General features: G+C 46.2%; 8 non-coding genes across 8 annotated transcripts; all 8 read left to right on the top strand.

Moving 5' to 3' along the window:
- Positions 1 to 95: 95 nt before the first annotated feature.
- On the top strand, positions 96 to 286 carry LOC130330659 (U2 spliceosomal RNA). The gene has a single exon (XR_008873774.1). It is a non-coding gene; the product is annotated as a U2 spliceosomal RNA (small nuclear RNA).
- Positions 287 to 2,374: 2,088 nt separating this feature from the next.
- Positions 2,375 to 2,565, top strand: LOC130330663 (U2 spliceosomal RNA). Its single transcript, XR_008873778.1, has one exon. It is a non-coding gene; the product is annotated as a U2 spliceosomal RNA (small nuclear RNA).
- A 2,085-nt stretch (positions 2,566 to 4,650) lies between these two features.
- On the top strand, positions 4,651 to 4,841 carry LOC130330664 (U2 spliceosomal RNA). Its single transcript, XR_008873779.1, has one exon. It is a non-coding gene; the product is annotated as a U2 spliceosomal RNA (small nuclear RNA).
- Positions 4,842 to 6,930: 2,089 nt separating this feature from the next.
- Positions 6,931 to 7,121, top strand: LOC130330665 (U2 spliceosomal RNA). Its single transcript, XR_008873780.1, has one exon. It is a non-coding gene; the product is annotated as a U2 spliceosomal RNA (small nuclear RNA).
- Positions 7,122 to 9,198: 2,077 nt separating this feature from the next.
- LOC130330666 (U2 spliceosomal RNA) lies at positions 9,199 to 9,389 on the top strand. Its single transcript, XR_008873781.1, has one exon. It is a non-coding gene; the product is annotated as a U2 spliceosomal RNA (small nuclear RNA).
- A 2,092-nt stretch (positions 9,390 to 11,481) lies between these two features.
- On the top strand, positions 11,482 to 11,668 carry LOC130330662 (U2 spliceosomal RNA). Its single transcript, XR_008873777.1, has one exon. It is a non-coding gene; the product is annotated as a U2 spliceosomal RNA (small nuclear RNA).
- A 2,094-nt stretch (positions 11,669 to 13,762) lies between these two features.
- Positions 13,763 to 13,953, top strand: LOC130330660 (U2 spliceosomal RNA). The gene has a single exon (XR_008873775.1). It is a non-coding gene; the product is annotated as a U2 spliceosomal RNA (small nuclear RNA).
- A 2,079-nt stretch (positions 13,954 to 16,032) lies between these two features.
- On the top strand, positions 16,033 to 16,223 carry LOC130330661 (U2 spliceosomal RNA). Its single transcript, XR_008873776.1, has one exon. It is a non-coding gene; the product is annotated as a U2 spliceosomal RNA (small nuclear RNA).
- Positions 16,224 to 16,785: the final 562 nt, after the last annotated feature.

The following is a 16,785-nucleotide window of genomic DNA, read 5'->3' on the forward strand; positions in this document are numbered from 1 at the left end:
GAGTGTGCATGGAAAATTGTCTGGCAGCCTCCCTGACAGCAAGCAGTGATAGTGCCCATGAAGGGGACCTTGTTGGGCCCGCCCCTTTCACGGTTATCGCTTCTCGGCCTTTTGGCTAAGATCAAGTGTAGTATCTGTTCTTATCAGTTTAATATCTGATACGTCCCCTATCTGGGGACCATATATTAAATGGATTTTTGAGAACGGGGGCCGATTTCGAAGCTTGCTTCCGTCGCCCTATGCATTGACCCGATATGGCAGTATCTTCGGGTACAGTGCACCACCCCCTTACAGGGTTAAAAAGAAAGATTCCTACTTTCATTGCTACCTGCTTGCTGGCTAGCCAGCTAGCCAGCCCTGTGGGCCTTGCTGCTGCTGCAGCCAAAAAACAAAAGGTGGTGCTGCTGCTGCTGCTTCTGCTTCTGCTTCTGCTTGTGTCTGGCCCCTGTTGGAGCGTCCAGGCAGAGGACTTCTGCTGCTGCTGACTAAATGGCCTCCTTAATTGGATCATTTGAGTCAGCACACCTGTGCAGGTAGGGCATGACATGATAGGCAGCTGCCTTGATAGCGGGTGGGTGCTGAATGTTCCTAATTGACAAAATAAGATTAATGCTTATGAAGAAATATAAAATCTCATCCCTTCCCCAATATCGCGCCACACCCCTACCCCTTAATTCCCTGGTTGAACTTGATGGACATATGTCTTTTTTCGACCGTACTAACTATGTAACTATGTAACATAACATGGGGGGGGGGGGTCTCCTGGCTGTTCACACAGGTGTGTCATTGCTGTACATTGACCATGCATTGCTTCTGTGGTATTGCAAAGGCAAAGACAAATGCTTCCAGCCATCCATTGCACTAATGGATTGGTCATCAGCTGGCTGTCTATGTCCCGCATCAATATAGACCAAAGTACAGAGGGTTAGGCTATGCTATTGTGCACCTACCTGATGCATCAGAAGGTGCGAGGCCCTTGCTAAATTCTGTGCACAGACTTTGAGATCTATGCTTTAGACTGTATCTAAACCTGCTCCAACATGGACTGACATTCTGGCCTACTTTCAGCCGATGCGACTTGTCTGTCGCTGAACAGTCGCTTTTTATGTATTCAGCACCTATGTATAATGTTGTAAAAATGCTCTAGAAGCTAAAGTCGCAGAAATGTCACACATATTTGGCCTGCAACTTTCTGTGCGACAAATTCAGACAGGAAAAATCAGTATAAATCCTTAGAAAATTATCCCCCAGTGTCTCCATCTGCTGGCGGTATTGAATAAGCATTGCTGCACTGATGGGGTATGCATTAGACGAAAAAAAAGAAGAAAAAGAAGAATAATACGCCCAGAAAAGAGGCGAAAAGGAGAAAAACGTAAAAAAACGTGAAAAAAAAGTAAGAGGAAGAGAAGGGAAAAAAAGGTGGAAATGGGTTTAAAAGTGATTTCGGCGGAGAAATATATATATATATATATATATATATATATATATATATATATATATATGCGCACACACACACATAGATATAAACGTATTCTCCGTTGAGATATTGCAGCCGCTGCTGTGTCCAGGCCCAGGAGCCTTAGCACTGTGCTGTGATGTCACTCAATACCACTGACATCACTAGGTGTAAACAACATCTCTCCTTTGCTGTGTATGTGACTATGGAGCTGTTTGGTGATGTCGTCTATTACGGCCTTCATAGAAGCAACAGGAGATTGTTGCATCCATCTTGAACCCTCAGAACTACAGTGCTATGATGTCACTCACTTCCACAGGCCTTGCAGAGTGTAAACAACAACAACCCAGCTTTGTTGTGTATGTAACCATAGGGATTTGTGATGTCACCTAGAACCTTCACAGCAGCGACAGCTTTATGAGGAGCATCAGCACTGCTCTGCCTGAGCAGAACCATCACCGCCATAGGTTGTCAAATAACCCGGATTTAACCCACACAGGTAAGTCCAATGGGGTGCAGGCATGTCCTCTATGCTTACAGCTTCCCGTGGGTGTTGGTTTGATACCGTTTGGGGACAGCCAAGGAGGCATCTGCAGGCAACAAAGGTAGGTGTGTGCTTGTGTGTGTGTTTCCTATGCAGATCCTAAGCCCAGTGTCACATGCAAGTAGGAGGAGTAAGAAGGGTTCCTGGCAAATCCGGGTTATGGATTGCATTTAAAAAGGCCCCGTGGGAGTGCAATGGGCCCCTGTCTTGCTGCTTAGCAATAATGGTATGGGTTTAGGTTCTGCTGTGTGTACTGGTGGTTGACTGCCCCCCAGCCCAGAGTGTGCATGGAAAATTGTCTGGCAGCCTCCCTGACAGCAAGCAGTGATAGTGCCCATGAAGGGGACCTTGTTGGGCCCGCCCCTTTCACGGTTATCGCTTCTCGGCCTTTTGGCTAAGATCAAGTGTAGTATCTGTTCTTATCAGTTTAATATCTGATACGTCCCCTATCTGGGGACCATATATTAAATGGATTTTTGAGAACGGGGGCCGATTTCGAAGCTTGCTTCCGTCGCCCTATGCATTGACCCGATATGGCAGTATCTTCGGGTACAGTGCACCACCCCCTTACAGGGTTAAAAAGAAAGATTCCTACTTTCATTGCTACCTGCTTGCTGGCTAGCCAGCTAGCCAGCCCTGTGGGCCTTGCTGCTGCTGCAGCCAAAAAACAAAAGGTGGTGCTGCTGCTGCTTCTGCTGCTTCTGCTTCTGCTTGTGTCTGGCCCCTGTTGGAGCGTCCAGGCACAGGACTTCTGCTGCTGCTGACTAAATGGCCCCCTTAATTGGATCATTTGAGTAGCCAGCACACCTGTGCAGGTAGGGCATGACATGATAGGCAGCTGCCTTGATAGCGGGTGGGTGCTGAATGTTCCTAATTGACAAAATAAGATTAATGCTTATGAAGAAATATAAAATCTCATCCCTTCCCCAATATCGCGCCACACCCCTACCCCTTAATTCCCTGGTTGAACTTGATGGACATATGTCTTTTTTCGACCGTACTAACTATGTAACTATGTAACATAACATGGGGGGGGGGGTCTCCTGGCTGTTCACACAGGTGTGTCATTGCTGTACATTGACCATGCATTGCTTCTGTGGTATTGCAAAGACAAATGCTTCCAGCCATCCATTGCACTAATGGATTGGTCATCAGCTGGCTGTCTATGTCCCGCATCAATATAGACCAAAGTACAGAGGGTTAGGCTATGCTATTGTGCACCTACCTGATGCATCAGAAGGTGCGAGGCCCTTGCTAAATTCTGTGCACAGACTTTGAGATCTATGCTTTAGACTGTATCTAAACCTGCTCCAACATGGACTGACATTCTGGCCTACTTTCAGCCGATGCGACTTGTCTGTCGCTGAACAGTCGCTTTTTATGTATTCAGCACCTATGTATAATGTTGTAAAAATGCTCTAGAAGCTAAAGTCGCAGAAATGTCACACATATTTGGCCTGCAACTTTCTGTGCGACAAATTCAGACAGGAAAAATCAGTATAAATCCTTAGAAAATTATCCCCCAGTGTCTCCATCTGCTGGCGGTATTGAATAAGCATTGCTGCACTGATGGGGTATGCATTAGACGAAAAAAAAGAAGAAAAAGAAGAATAATACGCCCAGAAAAGAGGCGAAAAGGAGAAAAACGTAAAAAAACGTGAAAAAAAAGTAAGAGGAAGAGAAGGGAAAAAAAGGTGGAAATGGGTTTAAAAGTGATTTCGGCGGAGAATATATATATATATATATATATATATATATATATATATATATATATATATGCGCACACACACACATAGATATAAACGTATTCTCCGTTGAGATATTGCAGCCGCTGCTGTGTCCAGGCCCAGGAGCCTTAGCACTGTGCTGTGATGTCACTCAATACCACTGACATCACTAGGTGTAAACAACATCTCTCCTTTGCTGTGTATGTGACTATGGAGCTGTTTGGTGATGTCGTCTATTACGGCCTTCATAGAAGCAACAGGAGATTGTTGCATCCATCTTGAACCCTCAGAACTACAGTGCTATGATGTCACTCACTTCCACAGGCCTTGCAGAGTGTAAACAACAACAACCCAGCTTTGTTGTGTATGTAACCATAGGGATTTGTGATGTCACCTAGAACCTTCACAGCAGCGACAGCTTTATGAGGAGCATCAGCACTGCTCTGCCTGAGCAGAACCATCACCGCCATAGGTTGTCAAATAACCCGGATTTAACCCACACAGGTAAGTCCAATGGGGTGCAGGCATGTCCTCTATGCTTACAGCTTCCCGTGGGTGTTGGTTTGATACCGTTTGGGGACAGCCAAGGAGGCATCTGCAGGCAACAAAGGTAGGTGTGTGCTTGTGTGTGTGTTTCCTATGCAGATCCTAAGCCCAGTGTCACATGCAAGTAGGAGGAGTAAGAAGGGTTCCTGGCAAATCCGGGTTATGGATTGCATTTAAAAAGGCCCCGTGGGAGTGCAATGGGCCCCTGTCTTGCTGCTTAGCAATAATGGTATGGGTTTAGGTTCTGCTGTGTGTACTGGTGGTTGACTGCCCCCCAGCCCAGAGTGTGCATGGAAAATTGTCTGGCAGCCTCCCTGACAGCAAGCAGTGATAGTGCCCATGAAGGGGACCTTGTTGGGCCCGCCCCTTTCACGGTTATCGCTTCTCGGCCTTTTGGCTAAGATCAAGTGTAGTATCTGTTCTTATCAGTTTAATATCTGATACGTCCCCTATCTGGGGACCATATATTAAATGGATTTTTGAGAACGGGGGCCGATTTCGAAGCTTGCTTCCGTCGCCCTATGCATTGACCCGATATGGCAGTATCTTCGGGTACAGTGCACCACCCCCTTACAGGGTTAAAAAGAAAGATTCCTACTTTCATTGCTACCTGCTTGCTGGCTAGCCAGCTAGCCAGCCCTGTGGGCCTTGCTGCTGCTGCAGCCAAAAAACAAAAGGTGGTGCTGCTGCTGCTTCTGCTGCTTCTGCTTGTGTCTGGCCCCTGTTGGAGCGTCCAGGCACAGGACTTCTGCTGCTGCTGACTAAATGGCCTCCTTAATTGGATCATTTGAGTAGCCAGCACACCTGTGCAGGTAGGGCATGACATGATAGGCAGCTGCCTTGATAGCGGGTGGGTGCTGAATGTTCCTAATTGACAAAATAAGATTAATGCTTATGAAGAAATATAAAATCTCATCCCTTCCCCAATATCGCGCCACACCCCTACCCCTTAATTCCCTGGTTGAACTTGATGGACATATGTCTTTTTTCGACCGTACTAACTATGTAACTATGTAACATAACATGGGGGGGGGGGGGTCTCCTGGCTGTTCACACAGGTGTGTCATTGCTGTACATTGACCATGCATTGCTTCTGTGGTATTGCAAAGGCAAAGACAAATGCTTCCAGCCATCCATTGCACTAATGGATTGGTCATCAGCTGGCTGTCTATGTCCCGCATCAATATAGACCAAAGTACAGAGGGTTAGGCTATGCTATTGTGCACCTACCTGATGCATCAGAAGGTGCGAGGCCCTTGCTAAATTCTGTGCACAGACTTTGAGATCTATGCTTTAGACTGTATCTAAACCTGCTCCAACATGGACTGACATTCTGGCCTACTTTCAGCCGATGCGACTTGTCTGTCGCTGAACAGTCGCTTTTTATGTATTCAGCACCTATGTATAATGTTGTAAAAATGCTCTAGAAGCTAAAGTCGCAGAAATGTCACACATATTTGGCCTGCAACTTTCTGTGCGACAAATTCAGACAGGAAAAATCAGTATAAATCCTTAGAAAATTATCCCCCAGTGTCTCCATCTGCTGGCGGTATTGAATAAGCATTGCTGCACTGATGGGGTATGCATTAGACGAAAAAAAAGAAGAAAAAGAAGAATAATACGCCCAGAAAAGAGGCGAAAAGGAGAAAAACGTAAAAAAACGTGAAAAAAAAGTAAGAGGAAGAGAAGGGAAAAAAAGGTGGAAATGGGTTTAAAAGTGATTTCGGCGGAGAAATATTATATATATATATATATATATATATATATATATATATATATGCGCACACACACACATAGATATAGATATAAACGTATTCTCCGTTGAGATATTGCAGCCGCTGCTGTGTCCAGGCCCAGGAGCCTTAGCACTGTGCTGTGATGTCACTCAATACCACTGACATCACTAGGTGTAAACAACATCTCTCCTTTGCTGTGTATGTGACTATGGAGCTGTTTGGTGATGTCGTCTATTACGGCCTTCATAGAAGCAACAGGAGATTGTTGCATCCATCTTGAACCCTCAGAACTACAGTGCTATGATGTCACTCACTTCCACAGGCCTTGCAGAGTGTAAACAACAACAACCCAGCTTTGTTGTGTATGTAACCATAGGGATTTGTGATGTCACCTAGAACCTTCACAGCAGCGACAGCTTTATGAGGAGCATCAGCACTGCTCTGCCTGAGCAGAACCATCACCGCCATAGGTTGTCAAATAACCCGGATTTAACCCACACAGGTAAGTCCAATGGGGTGCAGGCATGTCCTCTATGCTTACAGCTTCCCGTGGGTGTTGGTTTGATACCGTTTGGGGACAGCCAAGGAGGCATCTGCAGGCAACAAAGGTAGGTGTGTGCTTGTGTGTGTGTTTCCTATGCAGATCCTAAGCCCAGTGTCACATGCAAGTAGGAGGAGTAAGAAGGGTTCCTGGCAAATCCGGGTTATGGATTGCATTTAAAAAGGCCCCGTGGGAGTGCAATGGGCCCCTGTCTTGCTGCTTAGCAATAATGGTATGGGTTTAGGTTCTGCTGTGTGTACTGGTGGTTGACTGCCCCCCAGCCCAGAGTGTGCATGGAAAATTGTCTGGCAGCCTCCCTGACAGCAAGCAGTGATAGTGCCCATGAAGGGGACCTTGTTGGGCCCGCCCCTTTCACGGTTATCGCTTCTCGGCCTTTTGGCTAAGATCAAGTGTAGTATCTGTTCTTATCAGTTTAATATCTGATACGTCCCCTATCTGGGGACCATATATTAAATGGATTTTTGAGAACGGGGGCCGATTTCGAAGCTTGCTTCCGTCGCCCTATGCATTGACCCGATATGGCAGTATCTTCGGGTACAGTGCACCACCCCCTTACAGGGTTAAAAAGAAAGATTCCTACTTTCATTGCTACCTGCTTGCTGGCTAGCCAGCTAGCCAGCCCTGTGGGCCTTGCTGCTGCTGCAGCCAAAAAACAAAAGGTGGTGCTGCTGCTGCTTCTGCTGCTTCTGCTTCTGCTTGTGTCTGGCCCCTGTTGGAGCGTCCAGGCACAGGACTTCTGCTGCTGCTGACTAAATGGCCTCCTTAATTGGATCATTTGAGTAGCCAGCACACCTGTGCAGGTAGGGCATGACATGATAGGCAGCTGCCTTGATAGCGGGTGGGTGCTGAATGTTCCTAATTGACAAAATAAGATTAATGCTTATGAAGAAATATAAAATCTCATCCCTTCCCCAATATCGCGCCACACCCCTACCCCTTAATTCCCTGGTTGAACTTGATGGACATATGTCTTTTTTCGACCGTACTAACTATGTAACTATGTAACATAACATGGGGGGGGGGGTCTCCTGGCTGTTCACACAGGTGTGTCATTGCTGTACATTGACCATGCATTGCTTCTGTGGTATTGCAAAGGCAAAGACAAATGCTTCCAGCCATCCATTGCACTAATGGATTGGTCATCAGCTGGCTGTCTATGTCCCGCATCAATATAGACCAAAGTACAGAGGGTTAGGCTATGCTATTGTGCACCTACCTGATGCATCAGAAGGTGCGAGGCCCTTGCTAAATTCTGTGCACAGACTTTGAGATCTATGCTTTAGACTGTATCTAAACCTGCTCCAACATGGACTGACATTCTGGCCTACTTTCAGCCGATGCGACTTGTCTGTCGCTGAACAGTCGCTTTTTATGTATTCAGCACCTATGTATAATGTTGTAAAAATGCTCTAGAAGCTAAAGTCGCAGAAATGTCACACATATTTGGCCTGCAACTTTCTGTGCGACAAATTCAGACAGGAAAAATCAGTATAAATCCTTAGAAAATTATCCCCCAGTGTCTCCATCTGCTGGCGGTATTGAATAAGCATTGCTGCACTGATGGGGTATGCATTAGACGAAAAAAAAGAAGAAAAAGAAGAATAATACGCCCAGAAAAGAGGCGAAAAGGAGAAAAACGTAAAAAAACGTGAAAAAAAAGTAAGAGGAAGAGAAGGGAAAAAAAGGTGGAAATGGGTTTAAAAGTGATTTCGGCGGAGAATATATATATATATATATATATATATATATATATATGCGCACACACACACATAGATATAAACGTATTCTCCGTTGAGATATTGCAGCCGCTGCTGTGTCCAGGCCCAGGAGCCTTAGCACTGTGCTGTGATGTCACTCAATACCACTGACATCACTAGGTGTAAACAACATCTCTCCTTTGCTGTGTATGTGACTATGGAGCTGTTTGGTGATGTCGTCTATTACGGCCTTCATAGAAGCAACAGGAGATTGTTGCATCCATCTTGAACCCTCAGAACTACAGTGCTATGATGTCACTCACTTCCACAGGCCTTGCAGAGTGTAAACAACAACAACCCAGCTTTGTTGTGTATGTAACCATAGGGATTTGTGATGTCACCTAGAACCTTCACAGCAGCGACAGCTTTATGAGGAGCATCAGCACTGCTCTGCCTGAGCAGAACCATCACCGCCATAGGTTGTCAAATAACCCGGATTTAACCCACACAGGTAAGTCCAATGGGGTGCAGGCATGTCCTCTATGCTTACAGCTTCCCGTGGGTGTTGGTTTGATACCGTTTGGGGACAGCCAAGGAGGCATCTGCAGGCAACAAAGGTAGGTGTGTGCTTGTGTGTGTGTTTCCTATGCAGATCCTAAGCCCAGTGTCACATGCAAGTAGGAGGAGTAAGAAGGGTTCCTGGCAAATCCGGGTTATGGATTGCATTTAAAAAGGCCCCGTGGGAGTGCAATGGGCCCCTGTCTTGCTGCTTAGCAATAATGGTATGGGTTTAGGTTCTGCTGTGTGTACTGGTGGTTGACTGCCCCCCAGCCCAGAGTGTGCATGGAAAATTGTCTGGCAGCCTCCCTGACAGCAAGCAGTGATAGTGCCCATGAAGGGGACCTTGTTGGGCCCGCCCCTTTCACGGTTATCGCTTCTCGGCCTTTTGGCTAAGATCAAGTGTAGTATCTGTTCTTATCAGTTTAATATCTGATACGTCCCCTATCTGGGGACCATATATTAAATGGATTTTTGAGAACGGGGGCCGATTTCGAAGCTTGCTTCCGTCGCCCTATGCATTGACCCGATATGGCAGTATCTTCGGGTACAGTGCACCACCCCCTTACAGGGTTAAAAAGAAAGATTCCTACTTTCATTGCTACCTGCTTGCTGGCTAGCCAGCTAGCCAGCCCTGTGGGCCTTGCTGCTGCTGCAGCCAAAAAACAAAAGGTGGTGCTGCTGCTGCTTCTGCTGCTTCTGCTTCTGCTTGTGCTTGTGTCTGGCCCCTGTTGGAGCGTCCAGGCACAGGACTTCTGCTGCTGCTGACTAAATGGCCTCCTTAATTGGATCATTTGAGTAGCCAGCACACCTGTGCAGGTAGGGCATGACATGATAGGCAGCTGCCTTGATAGCGGGTGGGTGCTGAATGTTCCTAATTGACAAAATAAGATTAATGCTTATGAAGAAATATAAAATCTCATCCCTTCCCCAATATCGCGCCACACCCCTACCCCTTAATTCCCTGGTTGAACTTGATGGACATATGTCTTTTTTCGACCGTACTAACTATGTAACTATGTAACATAACATGGGGGGGGGGGGTCTCCTGGCTGTTCACACAGGTGTGTCATTGCTGTACATTGACCATGCATTGCTTCTGTGGTATTGCAAAGGCAAAGACAAATGCTTCCAGCCATCCATTGCACTAATGGATTGGTCATCAGCTGGCTGTCTATGTCCCGCATCAATATAGACCAAAGTACAGAGGGTTAGGCTATGCTATTGTGCACCTACCTGATGCATCAGAAGGTGCGAGGCCCTTGCTAAATTCTGTGCACAGACTTTGAGATCTATGCTTTAGACTGTATCTAAACCTGCTCCAACATGGACTGACATTCTGGCCTACTTTCAGCCGATGCGACTTGTCTGTCGCTGAACAGTCGCTTTTTATGTATTCAGCACCTATGTATAATGTTGTAAAAATGCTCTAGAAGCTAAAGTCGCAGAAATGTCACACATATTTGGCCTGCAACTTTCTGTGCGACAAATTCAGACAGGAAAAATCAGTATAAATCCTTAGAAAATTATCCCCCAGTGTCTCCATCTGCTGGCGGTATTGAATAAGCATTGCTGCACTGATGGGGTATGCATTAGACGAAAAAAAAGAAGAAAAAGAAGAATAATACGCCCAGAAAAGAGGCGAAAAGGAGAAAAACGTAAAAAAACGTGAAAAAAAAGTAAGAGGAAGAGAAGGGAAAAAAAGGTGGAAATGGGTTTAAAAGTGATTTCGGCGGAGAATATATATATATATATATATATATATATATATATATATATATATGCGCACACACACACATAGATATAAACGTATTCTCCGTTGAGATATTGCAGCCGCTGCTGTGTCCAGGCCCAGGAGCCTTAGCACTGTGCTGTGATGTCACTCAATACCACTGACATCACTAGGTGTAAACAACATCTCTCCTTTGCTGTGTATGTGACTATGGAGCTGTTTGGTGATGTCGTCTATTACGGCCTTCATAGAAGCAACAGGAGATTGTTGCATCCATCTTGAACCCTCAGAACTACAGTGCTATGATGTCACTCACTTCCACAGGCCTTGCAGAGTGTAAACAACAACAACCCAGCTTTGTTGTGTATGTAACCATAGGGATTTGTGATGTCACCTAGAACCTTCACAGCAGCGACAGCTTTATGAGGAGCATCAGCACTGCTCTGCCTGAGCAGAACCATCACCGCCATAGGTTGTCAAATAACCCGGATTTAACCCACACAGGTAAGTCCAATGGGGTGCAGGCATGTCCTCTATGCTTACAGCTTCCCGTGGGTGTTGGTTTGATACCGTTTGGGGACAGCCAAGGAGGCATCTGCAGGCAACAAAGGTAGGTGTGTGCTTGTGTGTGTGTTTCCTATGCAGATCCTAAGCCCAGTGTCACATGCAAGTAGGAGGAGTAAGAAGGGTTCCTGGCAAATCCGGGTTATGGATTGCATTTAAAAAGGCCCCGTGGGAGTGCAATGGGCCCCTGTCTTGCTGCTTAGCAATAATGGTATGGGTTTAGGTTCTGCTGTGTGTACTGGTGGTTGACTGCCCCCCAGCCCAGAGTGTGCATGGAAAATTGTCTGGCAGCCTCCCTGACAGCAAGCAGTGATAGTGCCCATGAAGGGGACCTTGTTGGGCCCGCCCCTTTCACGGTTATCGCTTCTCGGCCTTTTGGCTAAGATCAAGTGTAGTATCTGTTCTTATCAGTTTAATATCTGATACGTCCCCTATCTGGGGACCATATATTAAATGGATTTTTGAGAACGGGGGCCGATTTCGAAGCTTGCTTCCGTCGCCCTATGCATTGACCCGATATGGCAGTTCGGGTACAGTGCACCACCCCCTTACAGGGTTAAAAAGAAAGATTCCTACTTTCATTGCTACCTGCTTGCTGGCTAGCCAGCTAGCCAGCCCTGTGGGCCTTGCTGCTGCTGCAGCCAAAAAACAAAAGGTGGTGCTGCTGCTGCTTCTGCTGCTTCTGCTTCTGCTTGTGTCTGGCCCCTGTTGGAGCGTCCAGGCACAGGACTTCTGCTGCTGCTGACTAAATGGCCTCCTTAATTGGATCATTTGAGTAGCCAGCACACCTGTGCAGGTAGGGCATGACATGATAGGCAGCTGCCTTGATAGCGGGTGGGTGCTGAATGTTCCTAATTGACAAAATAAGATTAATGCTTATGAAGAAATATAAAATCTCATCCCTTCCCCAATATCGCGCCACACCCCTACCCCTTAATTCCCTGGTTGAACTTGATGGACATATGTCTTTTTTCGACCGTACTAACTATGTAACTATGTAACATAACATGGGGGGGGGGGGGTCTCCTGGCTGTTCACACAGGTGTGTCATTGCTGTACATTGACCATGCATTGCTTCTGTGGTATTGCAAAGGCAAAGACAAATGCTTCCAGCCATCCATTGCACTAATGGATTGGTCATCAGCTGGCTGTCTATGTCCCGCATCAATATAGACCAAAGTACAGAGGGTTAGGCTATGCTATTGTGCACCTACCTGATGCATCAGAAGGTGCGAGGCCCTTGCTAAATTCTGTGCACAGACTTTGAGATCTATGCTTTAGACTGTATCTAAACCTGCTCCAACATGGACTGACATTCTGGCCTACTTTCAGCCGATGCGACTTGTCTGTCGCTGAACAGTCGCTTTTTATGTATTCAGCACCTATGTATAATGTTGTAAAAATGCTCTAGAAGCTAAAGTCGCAGAAATGTCACACATATTTGGCCTGCAACTTTCTGTGCGACAAATTCAGACAGGAAAAATCAGTATAAATCCTTAGAAAATTATCCCCCAGTGTCTCCATCTGCTGGCGGTATTGAATAAGCATTGCTGCACTGATGGGGTATGCATTAGACGAAAAAAAAGAAGAAAAAGAAGAATAATACGCCCAGAAAAGAGGCGAAAAGGAGAAAAACGTAAAAAAACGTGAAAAAAAAGTAAGAGGAAGAGAAGGGAAAAAAAGGTGGAAATGGGTTTAAAAGTGATTTCGGCGGAGAAATATATATATATATATATATATATATATATATATATATATATATATATATGCGCACACACACACATAGATATAAACGTATTCTCCGTTGAGATATTGCAGCCGCTGCTGTGTCCAGGCCCAGGAGCCTTAGCACTGTGCTGTGATGTCACTCAATACCACTGACATCACTAGGTGTAAACAACATCTCTCCTTTGCTGTGTATGTGACTATGGAGCTGTTTGGTGATGTCGTCTATTACGGCCTTCATAGAAGCAACAGGAGATTGTTGCATCCATCTTGAACCCTCAGAACTACAGTGCTATGATGTCACTCACTTCCACAGGCCTTGCAGAGTGTAAACAACAACAACCCAGCTTTGTTGTGTATGTAACCATAGGGATTTGTGATGTCACCTAGAACCTTCACAGCAGCGACAGCTTTATGAGGAGCATCAGCACTGCTCTGCCTGAGCAGAACCATCACCGCCATAGGTTGTCAAATAACCCGGATTTAACCCACACAGGTAAGTCCAATGGGGTGCAGGCATGTCCTCTATGCTTACAGCTTCCCGTGGGTGTTGGTTTGATACCGTTTGGGGACAGCCAAGGAGGCATCTGCAGGCAACAAAGGTAGGTGTGTGCTTGTGTGTGTGTTTCCTATGCAGATCCTAAGCCCAGTGTCACATGCAAGTAGGAGGAGTAAGAAGGGTTCCTGGCAAATCCGGGTTATGGATTGCATTTAAAAAGGCCCCGTGGGAGTGCAATGGGCCCCTGTCTTGCTGCTTAGCAATAATGGTATGGGTTTAGGTTCTGCTGTGTGTACTGGTGGTTGACTGCCCCCCAGCCCAGAGTGTGCATGGAAAATTGTCTGGCAGCCTCCCTGACAGCAAGCAGTGATAGTGCCCATGAAGGGGACCTTGTTGGGCCCGCCCCTTTCACGGTTATCGCTTCTCGGCCTTTTGGCTAAGATCAAGTGTAGTATCTGTTCTTATCAGTTTAATATCTGATACGTCCCCTATCTGGGGACCATATATTAAATGGATTTTTGAGAACGGGGGCCGATTTCGAAGCTTGCTTCCGTCGCCCTATGCATTGACCCGATATGGCAGTATCTTCGGGTACAGTGCACCACCCCCTTACAGGGTTAAAAAGAAAGATTCCTACTTTCATTGCTACCTGCTTGCTGGCTAGCCAGCTAGCCAGCCCTGTGGGCCTTGCTGCTGCTGCAGCCAAAAAACAAAAGGTGCTGCTTCTGCTGCTTCTGCTTCTGCTTGTGTCTGGCCCCTGTTGGAGCGTCCAGGCACAGGACTTCTGCTGCTGCTGACTAAATGGCCTCCTTAATTGGATCATTTGAGTAGCCAGCACACCTGTGCAGGTAGGGCATGACATGATAGGCAGCTGCCTTGATAGCGGGTGGGTGCTGAATGTTCCTAATTGACAAAATAAGATTAATGCTTATGAAGAAATATAAAATCTCATCCCTTCCCCAATATCGCGCCACACCCCTACCCCTTAATTCCCTGGTTGAACTTGATGGACATATGTCTTTTTTCGACCGTACTAACTATGTAACTATGTAACATAACATGGGGGGGGGGGTCTCCTGGCTGTTCACACAGGTGTGTCATTGCTGTACATTGACCATGCATTGCTTCTGTGGTATTGCAAAGGCAAAGACAAATGCTTCCAGCCATCCATTGCACTAATGGATTGGTCATCAGCTGGCTGTCTATGTCCCGCATCAATATAGACCAAAGTACAGAGGGTTAGGCTATGCTATTGTGCACCTACCTGATGCATCAGAAGGTGCGAGGCCCTTGCTAAATTCTGTGCACAGACTTTGAGATCTATGCTTTAGACTGTATCTAAACCTGCTCCAACATGGACTGACATTCTGGCCTACTTTCAGCCGATGCGACTTGTCTGTCGCTGAACAGTCGCTTTTTATGTATTCAGCACCTATGTATAATGTTGTAAAAATGCTCTAGAAGCTAAAGTCGCAGAAATGTCACACATATTTGGCCTGCAACTTTCTGTGCGACAAATTCAGACAGGAAAAATCAGTATAAATCCTTAGAAAATTATCCCCCAGTGTCTCCATCTGCTGGCGGTATTGAATAAGCATTGCTGCACTGATGGGGTATGCATTAGACGGAAAAAAAGAAGAAAAAGAAGAATAATACGCCCAGAAAAGAGGCGAAAAGGAGAAAAACGTAAAAAAACGTGAAAAAAAAGTAAGAGGAAGAGAAGGGAAAAAAAGGTGGAAATGGGTTTAAAAGTGATTTCGGCGGAGAAATATATATATATATATATATATATATATATATATATATATATATACGCGCACACACACACATATATATAAACGTATTCTCCGTTGAGATATTGCAGCCGCTGCTGTGTCCAGGCCCAGGAGCCTTAGCACTGTGCTGTGATGTCACTCAATACCACTGACATCACTAGGTGTAAACAACATCTCTCCTTTGCTGTGTATGTGACTATGGAGCTGTTTGGTGATGTCGTCTATTACGGCCTTCATAGAAGCAACAGGAGATTGTTGCATCCATCTTGAACCCTCAGAACTACAGTGCTATGATGTCACTCACTTCCACAGGCCTTGCAGAGTGTAAACAACAACAACCCAGCTTTGTTGTGTATGTAACCATAGGGATTTGTGATGTCACCTAGAACCTTCACAGCAGCGACAGCTTTATGAGGAGCATCAGCACTGCTCTGCCTGAGCAGAACCATCACCGCCATAGGTTGTCAAATAACCCGGATTTAAACCACACAGGTAAGTCCAATGGGGTGCAGGCATGTCCTCTATGCTTACAGCTTCCCGTGGGTGTTGGTTTGATACCGTTTGGGGACAGCCAAGGAGGCATCTGCAGGCAACAAAGGTAGGTGTGTGCTTGTGTGTGTGTTTCCTATGCAGATCCTAAGCCCAGTGTCACATGCAAGTAGGAGGAGTAAGAAGGGTTCCTGGCAAATCCGGGTTATGGATTGCATTTAAAAAGGCCCCGTGGGAGTGCAATGGGCCCCTGTCTTGCTGCTTAGCAATAATGGTATGGGTTTAGGTTCTGCTGTGTGTACTGGTGGTTGACTGCCCCCCAGCCCAGAGTGTGCATGGAAAATTGTCTGGCAGCCTCCCTGACAGCAAGCAGTGATAGTGCCCATGAAGGGGACCTTGTTGGGCCCGCCCCTTTCACGGTTATCGCTTCTCGGCCTTTTGGCTAAGATCAAGTGTAGTATCTGTTCTTATCAGTTTAATATCTGATACGTCCCCTATCTGGGGACCATATATTAAATGGATTTTTGAGAACGGGGGCCGATTTCGAAGCTTGCTTCCGTCGCCCTATGCATTGACCCGATATGGCAGTATCTTCGGGTACAGTGCACCACCCCCTTACAGGGTTAAAAAGAAAGATTCCTACTTTCATTGCTACCTGCTTGCTGGCTAGCCAGCTAGCCAGCCCTGTGGGCCTTGCTGCTGCTGCAGCCAAAAAACAAAAGGTGGTGCTGCTGCTGCTTCTGCTGCTTCTGCTTGTGTCTGGCCCCTGTTGGAGCGTCCAGGCACAGGACTTCTGCTGCTGCTGACTAAATGGCCTCCTTAATTGGATCATTTGAGTAGCCAGCACACCTGTGCAGGTAGGGCATGACATGATAGGCAGCTGCCTTGATAGCGGGTGGGTGCTGAATGTTCCTAATTGACAAAATAAGATTAATGCTTATGAAGAAATATAAAATCTCATCCCTTCCCCAATATCGCGCCACACCCCTACCCCTTAATTCCCTGGTTGAACTTGATGGACATATGTCTTTTTTCGACCGTACTAACTATGTAACTATGTAACATAACATGGGGGGGGGGGGTCTCCTGGCTGTTCACACAGGTGTGTCATTGCTGTACATTGACCATGCATTGCTTCTGTGGTATTGCAAAGGCAAAGACAAATGCTTCCAGCC

This window comes from Hyla sarda, unplaced genomic scaffold, assembly GCF_029499605.1.
Source record: "Hyla sarda isolate aHylSar1 unplaced genomic scaffold, aHylSar1.hap1 scaffold_3373, whole genome shotgun sequence".
NCBI lineage: Eukaryota > Metazoa > Chordata > Amphibia > Anura > Hylidae > Hyla > Hyla sarda.